This window comes from Alligator mississippiensis, chromosome 1 (assembly GCF_030867095.1).
Source record: "Alligator mississippiensis isolate rAllMis1 chromosome 1, rAllMis1, whole genome shotgun sequence".
NCBI lineage: Eukaryota > Metazoa > Chordata > Crocodylia > Alligatoridae > Alligator > Alligator mississippiensis.
In genome coordinates this window covers 51210784-51225682 of record NC_081824.1, presented here as the reverse complement: position 1 = coordinate 51225682, position 14899 = coordinate 51210784, and the positions used below count along the sequence as shown (strand labels likewise).

General features: G+C 44.3%; 1 protein-coding gene and 1 long non-coding RNA gene across 13 annotated transcripts in view; one reads left to right on the top strand and one right to left on the bottom strand.

The window, feature by feature from the left end:
- Positions 1 to 14899, top strand: part of DST (dystonin) — a 494468-nt gene that overhangs the window by 25132 nt on the left and 454437 nt on the right. The gene's annotated exons all lie outside the window — the stretch shown is intronic.
- LOC132251384 (uncharacterized) overlaps positions 1 to 14899 on the bottom strand; it is a 57721-nt gene that overhangs the window by 18880 nt on the left and 23942 nt on the right. For all 3 annotated transcript variants that reach the window (XR_009463362.1, XR_009463364.1, XR_009463363.1), the window contains exons 2-3: positions 11431 to 11530; positions 5393 to 5560 (exon numbers count right to left, since the gene is read on the bottom strand). This is a non-coding gene — a long non-coding RNA (uncharacterized LOC132251384). The remainder of the gene's footprint in view (positions 1 to 5392; positions 5561 to 11430; positions 11531 to 14899) is intronic.

Below are 14899 nucleotides of genomic sequence, written 5' to 3'. Positions count from 1 at the left end.
CCTCCTCCTCCTTACCTTCCATGGATCCCTTGTGCCACTCTTCTCCCTGTCCTCCAGATTCCTTTTTCAACTGTATCTTTATCTCCTCATTCTCATGTTATGCCTGTGCTGAAGGAATACTTGACCATGATACTTACATAGTACTGGGATACTTGACTGAATGTTTTGGATAGGAAGTAGAGGACCAGGGGTGCTAAGTGAGTAGAACTTGCATGTGTGCAAAATACAGGGTAAGCCAGATTAGTCCTGCACTGCAAAACTGGCAACACACCATGGGGACCAGGGGACTAGACAAAAACCAGACACATAGTGAGTGATTTCATAGACATTAGGAGCTGGAAGGGACATTGTGAGATCAAGTCCAGTCTCTCCCTGCCATAGGCAGGAAGTCAGCTGGGATCAAATGACCCCAGCAAGGAAAACATCTACGTTTTTTGAAGGAGCCCAGGGTAGGTGCCTGCACCACCTCTGGGGGGAAGTCTGTTCCACACCCCAGACACTGACACCGTAAAGAACTTTTTTCTTATGTCTAGTCTAAATCGGCCTTCCTGGAGTTTATGGCAGTTATACCTTGTTATCCCTTGGGGAGCTCAGGTGAACAGCTGTTCTCCCAGGTCCTGGTGAACCCTTCTTATATAATTGTAGGGTGCTACCAAGTGCCCCCTGAGCCTTCTCTTTTCCACACTGAAGAGTCCCAAGTCCCTCAGCCTCTCTTCATACGGCCTGCCCTCCAGGCCTTGAATCATACAAGTGTCTCTCCTCTGGACTTTCTCAAGCTTTTCCACATGCCTCCTGAAGTGGGGGGCCCGAAACTGGACGTGGTACTCCAGCTGCCGTCTCACCAGGCCCGAGTAAGGTGGAAGGATGACATCCCCGGTTTTGCTTGAGATGCATTGGTGGATGCACACCAGAGTTTGGTTTGCTTTGCTAGCTACAGCATTTCATTGGTGGCTCGTATTCATCTTGTGGTCAATCAAGATGCCCAAGTCTCTTTCGGTTGTGGTGCTAGTGACTGTAAGTTTGTTGAAGGCAAGGTGCAGCACCTTGCAGTTCTCTACATTGAAGTCCATCAGGTTTTGGTCAGCCCACCTGGAGGGCATGTCCAAGTCCAAGTCAGCCTGTATCCCCAGCTTGTCCTGCATTGTGACCTCCCTCTCCCATAATTTGGTGTCATCCATGAACTTTCCTAGTTCGCATCTGACTCCTGAATCCACATGGTCAATGAAGATGTTAAAGAGCACCGGCCCAAGTAGTGAGCCCTGAGGGACTCTACTGGTCACCCTGCACCATGTTGATTTGCTCCTGTCAGCTAGTACTCTTTGGGTCTGACCCCGTAGCCAGTTACTTAGCCATTGGACCATAAGATGATCAAGGCCACAGTTCCACAGCTTAACCATGAGGACATCATGGGAAACTAGGTCAAAGTCTTTCTTGAAATCTAGATATGACATCCACATTATCTCCCTTGACCAGGTAACATGTGCCCTGGACATAGAAGAAGATGAGGTTGGTCAGACAAGACCTGCCAGTCACAAAGCTATGTTGGCTGGCATTCAGATGCTTGCCTTCCATTAGTCTGGCTTTGATGGATCCCTTGACAGTTTTCTCCAGGATTTTTCTAGGGACAGATGTCAGACTGATCGGTCTATAATTCTCCGGGTCATCCCTCCTCCCTTTCTTGAAGATAGGGACCACATTGGCTTTTTTCCAGTCTTCTGGGACCTTGCCTGAGCACCATGAATTTTCAAATATCTTTGCCAAGGGGGATGCAGTGATGTCTGCCAGCTCCTTGAAGACTCTCAGGTGCATTGCATCTGGGCCCATGGACTTGTGAATGTCCAGTTTCTCAAGGTGTTCCCTCACCTGATCCACATCAATTTTGGGCCCATCACCTGCTCCCAGGAGTGCTCCTAGTTTGTGTCCTTTCTGACAGCGTGATCCCCTTGGGAGAGTGAAAAACCAATACAAAAAAGTTGTTTAGGATATTGGCCCTTTCTTGGGCGTCAGATGTCAGTTGCCAGATTAGCAATGGGTCCCTATCTTTTTCTTTTTTCAACTTCCCACATATCTGAAGAAGAACTTTTTTTTGTCCTTGATTCCTGTAGCTAGCCTGAGTTCGGTTTGTGCTTTAGCTTTTCTGGACCGCTCTCTACAGGTGCAGGCAACTGCTGTGTAGTCCACTTTGGCGATGCTTCCTATTTTCCCATGGGTGTAGGCTTCTCTTTTGAGTTTAATGAGGTCATATAGTTCCGTGTTCAGCCAAGGGAGGTTCCTTGCCCGTTGATTACATTTCTTGTGCGATGCAATGGCTTTCGCCTGTGCTTCAAGGATTATGTTTTTGAGAGATGACCATTCCTCGTGTACTCCCTTTTCTATGGGAGTATGGTCTCTAGTTGCCTGACTGACCAAATCTCTGATTGATCTGGTCTTACTATATAACTTGCAGTTCATGTGATGTTAATGAGCCTGTTCTGTATTCTTCAAAGCCAGCCATTATGACCTTAATACATGCCAAATTTAGAAACAACTCCCTGTAGCACTGTCATGGTAGTTAGGATTATTTGATGTTATTTTTGCGCCCTACAGCTAGTTCTGTGTCTTAGAACTCTTTTAATAGTTTCAGGCTCTGGATCTTCAATAAACACACATGATATAACAGCAGTAAGCCCTATAACTTTATTAATCTACATGCAAAAAGAAAATTTAACTCACAGAAACAGCTTTCTTTTTTCACTCAATTCTTAAATTATGATGAAATTATTAATGAGATCATTCCAATATGAGTAAAGTTGATGCTATGACATTCCATTGCAACGTTGTGATGTCTCATAAGGGCACAGAATATTGATGGCATTTTTCTGCCAGTTCAGGATTGTTCCCTTAGCTACATTTTCTTACACTTTTTTCAGTCTAGTTTTAATGTCTTAGATAATGATGCTTAAGCCCTTTCTGGAGACTCTTTCCCATCCTAATGCCTCATTTTCAGGAATTTTTCTATATTTCCTAAATTTTTCCTTCTTTATTTTTTATCCTTTTTCTGCTAGCCATACCTGTTTGTATCACTTAGAGTAATTTCTCTGTCCTCTTAGTAATTATAGACTATAAATATTTGTTGGGTGTTATATATATTTGTTGGGTGTCCCCCCACCCTCCTTAGTTACTGGCCAAATGGTGCCTGTTTAGCTGATATAATCACATCTCATCAAGCATTTCTTCCTGTGATCATTTTTGTTGTTTTCTTTGTAACTTCCTCCATTTGTCAATATATTTCTGGCAGTTAGGCACCAAGATACATACCGTATTTCAAACATGGCTGCGCCAGAGTCCTAGAGAAAGAGACTTTGTCTTTTGTTGTGTGATATTTTTGTTAGTCAGACCTAAATGTACAGTAGTGTCTTTTGCTGCCATATTGCAATATATAAATTTACATTTGATATTATCATTTATAGAATTTTGGCAGCATTATCACGTTCCAGATTTCTTGCTTCTATTGATAATCAATTTTATCCAGAAGTATTAGCTTGCATTTTTGTAGACAGATTTTTTTTTTTGTGTTTCCTGCCCATGTCTCTAATCTCTATTAGTTTGTTTAAATTACTTCTCTCTTTCTTCACTAGTAATCTTAGTGTCTTCAAATTAATCCCTGATCCTGCAAACGCTTATGCTTAACTGTATTGACCTTTGAAAGCAATAGGATAGCTTCTATGTATATACAAGTACTAGCAGAATCAGAACCATAGTATTATCTACAGGCTATATTAATGCTCTGTTTATGCCTTCACTGAGGTCACAAATGAAGATACTAAATGTGGACCTCACATTGATTCCTGAAGTACCTTAACAGATGTCCAATCTACAATATAGTTCATGGCCATTTCTATTTGTTGTCTTTATTTGCCATATTTCAATGCAACGTCATCATGTTGTAGTATATCTCCTTGCCATCCTGTAGACCACATCCTAAATGAGAGCAATAGTACCTTCAGACATTCCCTAAAAGTGACAAGATTATTTTATGCAGGGTTTTGGACAGAATATGGAAATTGTGAGGAGAAGTGGGGCTGTCTTCAGTGGTCCAAATTAGTATAGGTCCCCATAAGTTAGTGGAGCTCTCTTGACTTGTACTTCCTGATAATATGGCATCGCTATTTAAAAATGTAGGTACAAACTGAAATCAAAGTTTGGGTACCCATGTAGGTAGCCTGGTATTCTGAGGTATTGCAAAAAGTTTACTGCATCATCAGGGCTAATTTTAGTAATTAAAAAAATAGTTTCCAATTGCAAAGGTTTTTTAAATGCTGGTATAACATAATTCTTTGCTCTAAAATCTTTAAAAATGGTTTTAAATATGAAATGGATTTACTAGTAGAGTTACTCCTGTATTGGCATGGTGGCCTGGAGTTGCTGTGAAGAGATTTCATGGTCTTGTTATGAGACCAGTGGGAAGTGCAAGTCTCCCAAATAGTAATTTCATCTACATCACCAAATATTTTTGGAAGCTGCGCTGGCTACTTTGCCAAAGCTGTTTTTTGCCTTCTGCAGGAAATAGATTACCAGCTAGTTGATTCACAGAAACCTAAACAAACAGTCACTGGTTTATGCAAGATCTAAAGGCCTTGAACCTGATACAGAAATGCACAATTACATTCGTTATTATAGGATCATTCTAAGAAACAAGAAAGAACAGTATATAGAGAATCCTTCACAAATACCAGTTTAAGGCCCTGATCCTTCAAACTCTTAAACTCATGTAAAACTATTGATGTAGCCAACCTCCTTTGGCTCAGCTGGACTACCCACAGGAGTAAGATTATAAGGATCAGTGTAATAAAGCAGGATTCACACACCCAAGATTCTGAAGACATAGGATGCATGAGAGTAAAGCTCATCAGTCTGTGATATTGAAAGAATTGTTAGGGATGTGTGGGATATATTCTTACCCAATTATTTAATTGTTTTTGCATTATGTCTAAATGCAAATTTAAGAAATTACAAGAAAATATTTTAGCTGTTTAATGATGAAAAGATTTATAAAGGTTTTTATAATATACTGTTTGATGTTAAAAAACTTATGGAAGAGGTCATGTTTTTATCATGCAGTAGGCTGTAATTTATTCATATATTCCAATTTTATTAACTAAATGGAAAAGTTGTTTTGAGAATTCCTTACCTCTTATTAAAGTAATTTATTTTATAGAATATCAGTTTATTGTTTTGACCCTAGTAGCTATTTTTAGCAATTTTCCAAATTATATGATATATCTTAGGACATCAATAACTTAGAATTCTGTCTACATATTTCTTCATTCATCTATCCTTAAATTTGGCTATCTCAGGTAACTGTATAGTATTTAAGCATATACAGAAGAAAAAAATCCAGCCCACCTCTTACCTTAATGTCAATAATCTGTTTCATTCACTGTTTAAATGACCAGCGCTATGAGCTAACATCATCATCCTGGATTGGGCATGACTATTCTGAGTTTATTTGGTCTGCAGATAACATAGAGCTCCTCTCGTTTGGAGCCAGCTGTTTTTGTTCAATAGTGGTTCATAAGAACTGTATGTGGAACACAACATGGGAGAAAAATATAGTCATGGGAAAAGTTTATGAAAAACATAACTAAAGTTAAAAGTTAGAAGTCTTTAAAATTAACTTAAGTTAAAAGTTAAATATTTCTACTTTCAACTAGTTAAAAGGTAAGTTAAAAAGAGAGTAACTAGTTAAAAGTTGATTCGTGAGAAATGCGTGAAACACGGTGAATTGCCTCTTAGCATCATTTTTCATTTTCAAATGCAATGAGTGGGTTTCTTTTCTATAAGCCCACAGAAGCACATTAATTTACTTGTAACTCACCCTGTTTTTCCTGAAAACAATGTTATAATTGTCATACAGTTTTCAGAATAACAATTTACCAATACCTATGTAATGTTAGATCCTTCTCACCCTCTCCATGTGAAGTACTTTGTAAAAGTCAATGCATCATATAGGTATACCAGAATAACAGAAAAGAGATATTCATAGCCAGGTGACAAATGAAAGCTGTTTCCACAGAAAACCTCTGTTGTTACAATTTTTATTGCTCAAAAGGTAACAAAAGGGTATGAAACACATCTGAATTAGAAATAATGAAAGTGTCTGAAAATCAAGAGTAGACTGAAACGAGAAAATCAGTTTAAACGAGAAAAAGTCTGCTCAGTTGCATAGCAGAAATGTTTTAAACATGCTTATTGAACTTCAGCAAAAGCTGCATTTCAAAATTTACACCTGACAATTTTCCTTTTCTGTCTTGCAAAACTAAGCCCCCACTACTGAACGATCTCTCTACATGGGCAGATGAGGGAATGCTTGTGTTTTAACAGATGAATAGTTTTTTCATAGTAGGTGACATCTCAGATAAGTTTCTCACAGATGAGAAGTAATGCTCAACTTCTTGGGCCTTGGGCTGCTGGTTCTGATCTTCATTAAATTAAAAAAGTCATCATCTGCTTCACCCTCACTACTTGCTCCCGCTCTTACTGGGATCAATGTCTCTGCTTGCTTGTGCTTGTTCCCTCTCCTGCAGCCAACTGGCTGCCCTTTTGACTTCTGCAAATCAACAGAAAATGCCAGCATGAACTAAGGAACTGTGAGACATAGTTCTTAAGAGACCATATTTCATAGGAAGGCACGCTACTCTCTGTCTCTCAAACAAGAAGTCCTAGCATTTCAATAAAGAAATATCATTCCATGTAAGTCCTAGAGAGTGGCTGTGTCAGGAAAAACTCTGGGAAAGCTGGCTTTCAATTATTTTTAACTTTTGACTTACGCTTTAAAAAAAGTTAAAATTAACCTTTTTTTTTAAACTAGTTAAAGTTAAAAGTTAGCCATTTCTTTAACTTTGTAACTAGTTAATTCCCATGACTGGAAATGTAACTTTTTCCCATATCTTGGGATGTCATAACCATTATCTTTAGGTATGCAGTGAATAATAAAACATTGTGAGCTTCAAGGCTCTATATGTACCCCTCAAGGGTTGCTTACAGATGTTAATCCCCACTCCCCCCACAAATAGCTCTTTACATTAAACTCAGTACATTCTGGTGCTGAGCCCCACGCATGCCCAGAAGAAGCAGTGCCTTAGTGGGCCCTGGCTTACCCAGTGTCTATATAGAGTGAGTGCTTTAACGGGACATTTTTAGCACTTTTATCTAATAGGTGATTGAATCACCTTTAGCTAAAAGTGCCAAAACGTCCTGCTGAAGTGCCCAATCTATATAGACGTTGGGTATGCCACGTCCAACTAAGGCACTGCCTCTTTTGGTGAAACATATTTTTTAGGGTTTTTTTAACATCTGCAAGCAGCCAAAATGATTTGACAGCGATCTGATGAAGTTTCAGTAGCTAAGGGGACATTTCAGAAAGGAAAAGAAAACATATTTTGAGGTCTAAGGACTAGATTTTCAAAAGTATTTAGGTGCATAAAGATGCACGTGGGCATTTAGGGTGCTGACAGACACGCAGGTCCCTGCTCTAACTCATGGCACTTGAGTTAGTGCCATGAGTTATAGTGCCCTCAAGACCCAACAGATGGTGCCCTGTCCACTGTTCTGCCTGCTGCTCTGAGAACAGCTGGAATGAGATGGAGGCACCCCAGTGTAAATGCCAGGGTGGGAGACCCGTCCCTTGCAGAGGCCGTATGGAGGTGGAAATCATGTACAGTATCTCTGCTGTCAAGGACAAGCAGTGCTGAGCTGGCCTGATCGGCATCAGATGGGTTGTGGGAAGGTTAGAGGGGGGTCAAGCCTGGCTGCAGGAGCCCAAGGAGCCTGCCTGCAGCTGAGGAACCGCCTGTCCCCCCAGCCCTGCCCTCATTCCTACTGACGGAGAGGCAGCAGCGGGGAGAGGGAGCAAGCTGGCCTGAGCTGGAGTGTGGGGCACTGTCAGGGCTGTGAGGTGGGGGCCTCTGATCCACCTACCCTGTCCCCACTTCCAGTCCAGGCTGGGCAAACCCCAGGCAGCAGCTCACTTCCCCTCCCTTCCTTCTGACAGCCCCAGGGACGGGCCTGGGCTGCATCAGACCATCCCTGATTGCGCAACAAATTAACCCTAGGGAACACAAGTTCCTTGAGGCATTCCAAAGTATAGCACCTGTATCTGATACCTCTTTGGGGGTTAATTTGCCACTTGAAAAGCACTCTGCAGCTGTGGGGTTTATTGTGCAACAAACACAATTTCTGTCTGCACCTTTTAAAAGTCAAAGACACTTTCCTATATCTGTCTAAGGGCCAGATATTTTTTTTTATTAGGTGTCTAAGTCGATTTAAATGCCTAAATGTGATCTTATTCCCACCCTTCTCAAGTCCTTGAAAAAATGTTAACACACTTACTTCTGGAACCTTAAGGCTGTCGCAAAATTGCATGCAGGAAGAGGAAGTTCTTTCTACTTCTTGCATTAACCCTATAATTCAGTCCCTATTCTTCAGGGACTTGTGCAGGTTAGAGTGAGATCACACGTAGATCCCTGGCAGATTTTAATTCAAAGGGGCAACGGGATCTGATCCAAACAATTGTGTCAGGATGCATGACCTTGAGAATCAGAGATTAGATCCCAATCATGTCCTTTCAATTTGCCAGCTCAAGTGAAGCCTAGCATACTGAACCCAGGTTCCACCGACAGTGGCAAGCTGTAATCTGTGCAAGAGCCAGGCTGGGGGAGCCAGGCATGTGCCTTTAAACTTGCTGAGTGGCTCCCTCTTGCCTGATACTTGCACACCTGGATGTGGGGATGCCAGGCATGCAGGTTTGAACTTGCTGAGTGGGAAGTAGGATGAATGTAGTCATGGAGCTTTAAACTTGCTAAGTGGGAATACCTGATTGGCTCCCCACATCCTGTACTTGCAGACCCCCCAGTCTGGTTCAAGAGAGTGGGCGGCCCTTGTGTCTTTCTGCAGCTGATGTCAGATTGTTGTTCATTCATTCTGGCATGTAGAGCTTGCCCTATCTGTCTGACATAGGTGGTAGACGGACACTGTAAGCAGGTAATGGCATGCATGACCTTGATAGAGTTGCAGGTAAATGAACCTTAGATGTTGTACTCCTTGTTATTCAGTTCATTGTTGATGGTCTGAATTGATATGGGGGCACAGCAGGCAAGACAGGCCTGGTGCCTTGGTGAGGATGAGAGTTAGTGTTGCTTAAGAGAGTTCATTTGAAGTTGGGGGGCCATCTGCCATAAATGCAATGTCTGCCCAGGGGCCTTAGGTACTAATCAGTGGAATAGGATCCGCCCGTCCATATATTTTAAGTTCCTAAATACCTTTGAAATCTGTCCCTAAGTACTTAATCCAGTGATCTTTGAAATAAATAGATTCTTGGTATTACATTAGCTCTAAATACTTCAACAGATAGAAAAGCTGGTTGTAAAACATTTATTTAATTTCCTTTAGTTGTGTTGCATTGTTTTTTTACAACTTGCAACTACATTCAAAATTTCCTTTCCTGTGACTCTGTTTGGTTCAAGGCTTTACTTTCCAGATGTTCTTCCAACTTCTCTGACCTCTTTGTTGCTTGCCCTGCACTTCCTTCCCAGCAATTTTTTCCTTCCTACCCTAGAGCTCAACCATGCTTTATCCCACCTTATTTCATCTCCAGTTCCTAGGCAGTGTAAGATTTCATTTAACCTTTTTGTTCCTACCTAAGTGCAAAGCTCTGGGCTTCAGTTATGGGTTTGTGGCTATTTTTATGTTTTTTAAAGCAAAAACAATTACAGGGCAGATCCACAAAAGGGCTTATATATGGCAATGCTCAGCCTTGCCTTCAGGAAGAGAATTTACAATCCTGAATTGGGCACTAATATTCCATACTCAAGCAATGCGGGGAGTTAGGCACCTAGGAATTTGATTTATAGAAGGAGACACCTAGCCCAGCCATAGAAAAAGTTGAAGAGAGGGTGTCTTAAATTCTTAAAAACATCTTAAATTCTGCCTTTTTTAGGTACCTGTAGGCAGGTACCTAAAAAAAGATTTAGGTACCTGCCTACAGCTCTGACATATGCCTGTATGAGATAGGGATTGATACTGAAACTGCTTCCTGGATTTAGGTGTCTAAGCTGTCCATTTGGGCACAAGGGCTACCTCATTTTTTGTCTTTTAGAATATGGCTGGACAAGGAGGAGAAAATGGTGGTGACCATCTTTTATATAAGTGCCAAGTTGTTAGTGGACTTGTACTAGGTTCTAGGACCTCCTCTGTCTAATTGGGTTCATCCCCATGCCATCCATCACCCAGAACAGTGTCTTCCCCATGACAGTGTAGATCAGATAGGAGAGGAGGGGCACTTTTCATCCCTTTTGCTGAAGCTGGACCACTGTGGAGAAAAGAATGCAATATGTGGGACCAGAAAGAGAGCATGAATGTAGCACAATAATTCGGACACTCTCCTAGGAGGGAGGAGTCTTGCGCTCTGGAACGAGCTCCAAGGCTTATGTATTTTTCATTAGAAAGTCATTGACTGAAATACATAAAGAGTAATAGGAGCAGGCTCTGGAATCCAGGCCCGCACCTTTTATCCTCCCATCTCCACCTGCCATCATTGGGCCTCAAGAGTCATAATCCTAGTCTCTTCCTCTGGCCTATGAATCTTGCATTCATTTCTACAGTGGCCTAGCTTCAGCGGGAGGGGTGGAGATCACCCTCAACCTTGCAGATAGCTTGGAAGGTAAGATAGTCACCTTGGAAGTGGGAGATGTGGGCTTGAAACCCCTGAGGCTGAAGAAGACCTAGGTCTTCCACTCCCTGAGCACGTGTGGTAGGCACTGTTGCTGGCCATGTCTTAAAATGGAAGGGACCATGGTTGCTGGCTTTTTTGCTGGACTCAGTGTACTCAGAGCATGGCAGGTGTGCTCAGAGCACTCCTGATGTTTTCAGAGCCCTAAGGGAGATATGTACCAAGGTGCTCAGTTCAGACCAGATGACAGCACTTCTACAGCAGAAGTTTAGACACTCACTTAACTTGACTGGTGAAAACCTAGGCCTCTGAGCAGTAAGAGTGTTTGTAGATTGATCACTTGGATCTAGGTACTTAAATTCCACTTGAAATTCCCTTTAGAAGCCTAAGTCCTTTCTTTTTGGATATAACCCTACATATCCTTTGAGAACAAGGAAAAATCCATATTTTGATTTAATATTTTAAATGATAATTTATGTTTTCTTCTAGTAAATGCATTCTATTAAAGGATATCAAATGTAGTAGCAGAAGTAATCATAATAACAATAATAATAATACTGGTATAAGTAAATATTCTACATATCCATAGATACAACATTAGTAAATATGTGATTCACATTTGGACTAACTCCAGTGACACTGAATCCTATTCTCTTAATAGGATACAAGTAATACCCTGAGGTTTATGTAGTTACTACTTGTACCCTCTGGTGGAATCAAACCTTTTGACTTCAGTAGAGTTGCTTCAGATTTACTTTGCTGGAACTGAAAGAAGAATCAATCCATATTGTCTTTTGTGTACAGCCTTAGATGATCCCATCCCTGTAAAAAAAAAATGGCAAAATAACCTAAGGAATTAAGAATTAAACTGTTTCTATTGTTGGCTACAAATGTCCAACTGGGGATCCTCAAAATTCTAGTTTATTAGGCGGATTGAAACACTGTAATCATAAACCTTGGGGCTGGTCCCCACATACACACATGCACACACATACACACACACAGTAGCAGGCTACAGAGTCAGGTATACCTATCCTACAAGCGCTGGAGTCTGTCGTTGAGGCTTCTTTCAGTGTGGTGTTATCTTCCAGAAGGGGGTCGCCGGCTGGTCCTTCTGGCTGGACAGGTCTGGTCGAGTTGGAGATCAAGAGGGCGCCACTGAGGGTCACTTTTCACTGCCTTTTATCTGTCCCTGGCAGACTTTGGTGACTCCCCAGTTTTCAGGTTTGCCCAATGCAGGGGTCATTGACCCTCGTGGGACTTCTCCCCCCTCCCCCCCCCTTGGTGGCTACTGGATGGCATCTGTCAGCCCCAGGGGTCGTCCGCATGTACGTGCAGGTTTGGGAGTCCGCTGATGAATTTAGAATAGGGCTCTGGGAGCGGTTGATCTGGAGATATTCAGACCAAAAGTTGGTCTCTGGCGTTGATTAACTCAGGCCAGGGCTTCTAGCCTTTGATCAGTGATGTTTAGAGATTTCCTGGTTGTTGCATTGTCTTCTATTGAGTTCTTCCGTTGGTTGATCTGCAGCTTCCCAGGTGTTAATTGCTGTGTGCTACCTTGTTACACATTCAATCACTGATTCACTCGCTCTTTCAGGGGCCAGCCTGATACATAGATTTCATAGACATTAGGGCTGGAAGGGACCTCGGAAGATCATCGAGTCCAGCCCCCCGCCCAAAGGGCAGGACGTCAGCTGGGGTCATAGGATCCCAGCAAGATAAGCATCCAGTTTCAACTTGAAGGTGTTCAATGAAGGCGCTTGAACAACCTCCGGCGGCAGGCTGTTCCAGACCTTGGGGGCTCGGACAGTAAAGAAATTCTTCCTTATGTCCAGCCTGAAACAATCTTGTAGTAGTTTGTGACCATTCGTCCTCGTCATCCCTTGGGGCGCTCTGGTGAACAAACGTTCCCCTAGATACTGGTGATCACCCCGATAAACTTGTAGGTGGCCCCTGAGCCTGCGCTTTTCCAGGCTAAAGAGCCCCAGGGCTCTCAGCCTGTCATCGTAGGGTCTGCTTCCCTGACCCCTGATCATGCGCGTGGCTCTTCTCTGGACTCTCTCAAGCTTCTCCACATTCTTTTTGAATTGCGGAGCCCAAAACTGGACGCAGTACTCCAGCTGCGGCCTCACTAAGGCCGAGTACAGGGGGAGAATGACGTCCCGGGATTTGCTTGAGAAGCATCTATGGATGCAAGCCAGCGTTTTGGTCGCTTTACTAGCCGCAGCATCGCATTGCAGGCTCATGTTCATCTTGTGGTCAATGATGACCCCCAAGTCTCTTTCTTCCATAGTGCTAACCAACATAGCACTGCCGAGCCTATAAGGATGCTGCGGGTTTTTTTTTCCCCAAGGTGGAGAACCTTGCATTTATCGGCGTTGAACACCATCAGATTCTCATCCGCCCACTTGCTGAGCCTGTCCAGGTCAGCCTGGATCACCCGCCTGTCTTCTGGCGTGGATGCTTTGCCCCAAAGTTTGGTGTCATCGGCGAACTTGGCCAGTCCGCTTCTGACTCCAGTGTCCACAACAAACACCTTACGTTTTGTCTTGGGGAGAGCAGGGGCGGGAGTTGCAGTTGGGCCCATGTTGCCTGTGGGGGCCGGCAACTCAGCAGGCTCTGCTGGGGCACCAAGAGGTGCATACCTGTTGCTCAGTTGTGGCGGGGGTGGGGCCTTGGTGCGGCTGGCCTTAGGGCCCTTGACCACCTTGGTCCATGCCCCTGGCTGGACACAGCAGGAGGTCCCAGATTCCTCCTCTGGCCTGGAGGGAGACTGTGATCTACCCTCTGCCTCCCGGGGGAGAAGGGCCTGGCAGTAGGAGTCTATCTCCTGCTCGCAGTCCCTGATGGCACGCAGTCTGTGGACTGTGGCCTGGAGCTCCTCCAGCTGGCGTGCCAGAGACCCCAAAAGGGAGCAGACCCCGCAAGGGGAGGTCGCCATGCTCCCAGGCCCCAGAGCCTGAAAAAGGGACAGGCAGCCCCCGCAGCCGAGAGCCAGGGGCTCCGTCTGCGTGGAGCCCGGAACCAGGGGCTCCGTCTGGGTGGCCGTCTCTGAGGTGCCAGAGGGGGGGGCCGCGGACCCCGAGGGGACCCTCGGGGTGCGGCGCGTGCCCATCCGTGTCATGCCTCTGGTAGGCTGGCTACAGCTGGGACTGTCTACCCTGGGGGGTGCGCAGGCAGGGTCTGGCGCCCTCCCGCGCGCTCTCCCGTGCGAACTCCGCGCTAACTCACGCGCCGGCAGAGAAGCGCGCCTGTTTGTGCAGCCTGGTCGCGTGGCTCCCTGGGGGGCTGGGCGAAGTAGGGGCCTGGGCGGGGCTTGACCCGGCCCGGCTCCACTCAGCTGCCGCCTCCCACACACACACTAAGGGGTTAGCCCCTCTCTCCACGGGCCCCGCTTACCCCGGCTGCGCTGGGGGTCAGCGGGGGGCTCCGCGGCTGCTGGAGGGTTTCTGGGGGGCTTCGGGGGAGTGGGGGCGCAGCGAGCTTTCACCCGCGCGTCTCTCGCCGCTCCCGCGTCTAACTCAGAGAAGGACAGTTTGATTCCTGCCCTTGTTAACATTGTTACAATGTATAACTTACTAAAACACATTTAGTTGAAAGGTGAGGAGTACAAAATATAAGCTACAAATGCCATGGCACACAAATAGATAAAAATACCAAACTACAAAGGGAGACACAAAATGCACACATAGAAATTTTAAAACACAATTCCTTATCTTAAAGTGAAAGAAAGAGGAAGGAAGAAAGGTAGAAAAAGAGAAACATATCCAAAGAGGGGAGAGCAAATGCAGGCAAGAGAAAAAGGGGGCTTTCTGCTACACTGTGTAGTTTTTATTACTATCTTGGATTTATTCACCAAGGCGCCCCCGGGGGTTACAAGAAACAATGGCCACAAGCTAGCAGAGAGCAGATTTAGATTGGACATTAGGAAGAACTTCTTCACAGTTCGAGTGGCCAAGGTCTGGAACGGGCTCCCAAGGGAGGTGGTGCTCTCCCCTACCCTGGGGGTCTTCAAGAGGAGGTTAGACGAGTATCTAGCTGGGGTCATTTAGACCCAGCACTCTTTCCTGCTTATGCAGGGGGTTGGACTTAATGATCTATTGAGGTCCCTTCCGACCCTAACATCTATGAATCTATGAATCTTAGGAAGTTTTCTGTTTCATGACAGAGAAGCATTTACTGAAAATGAGG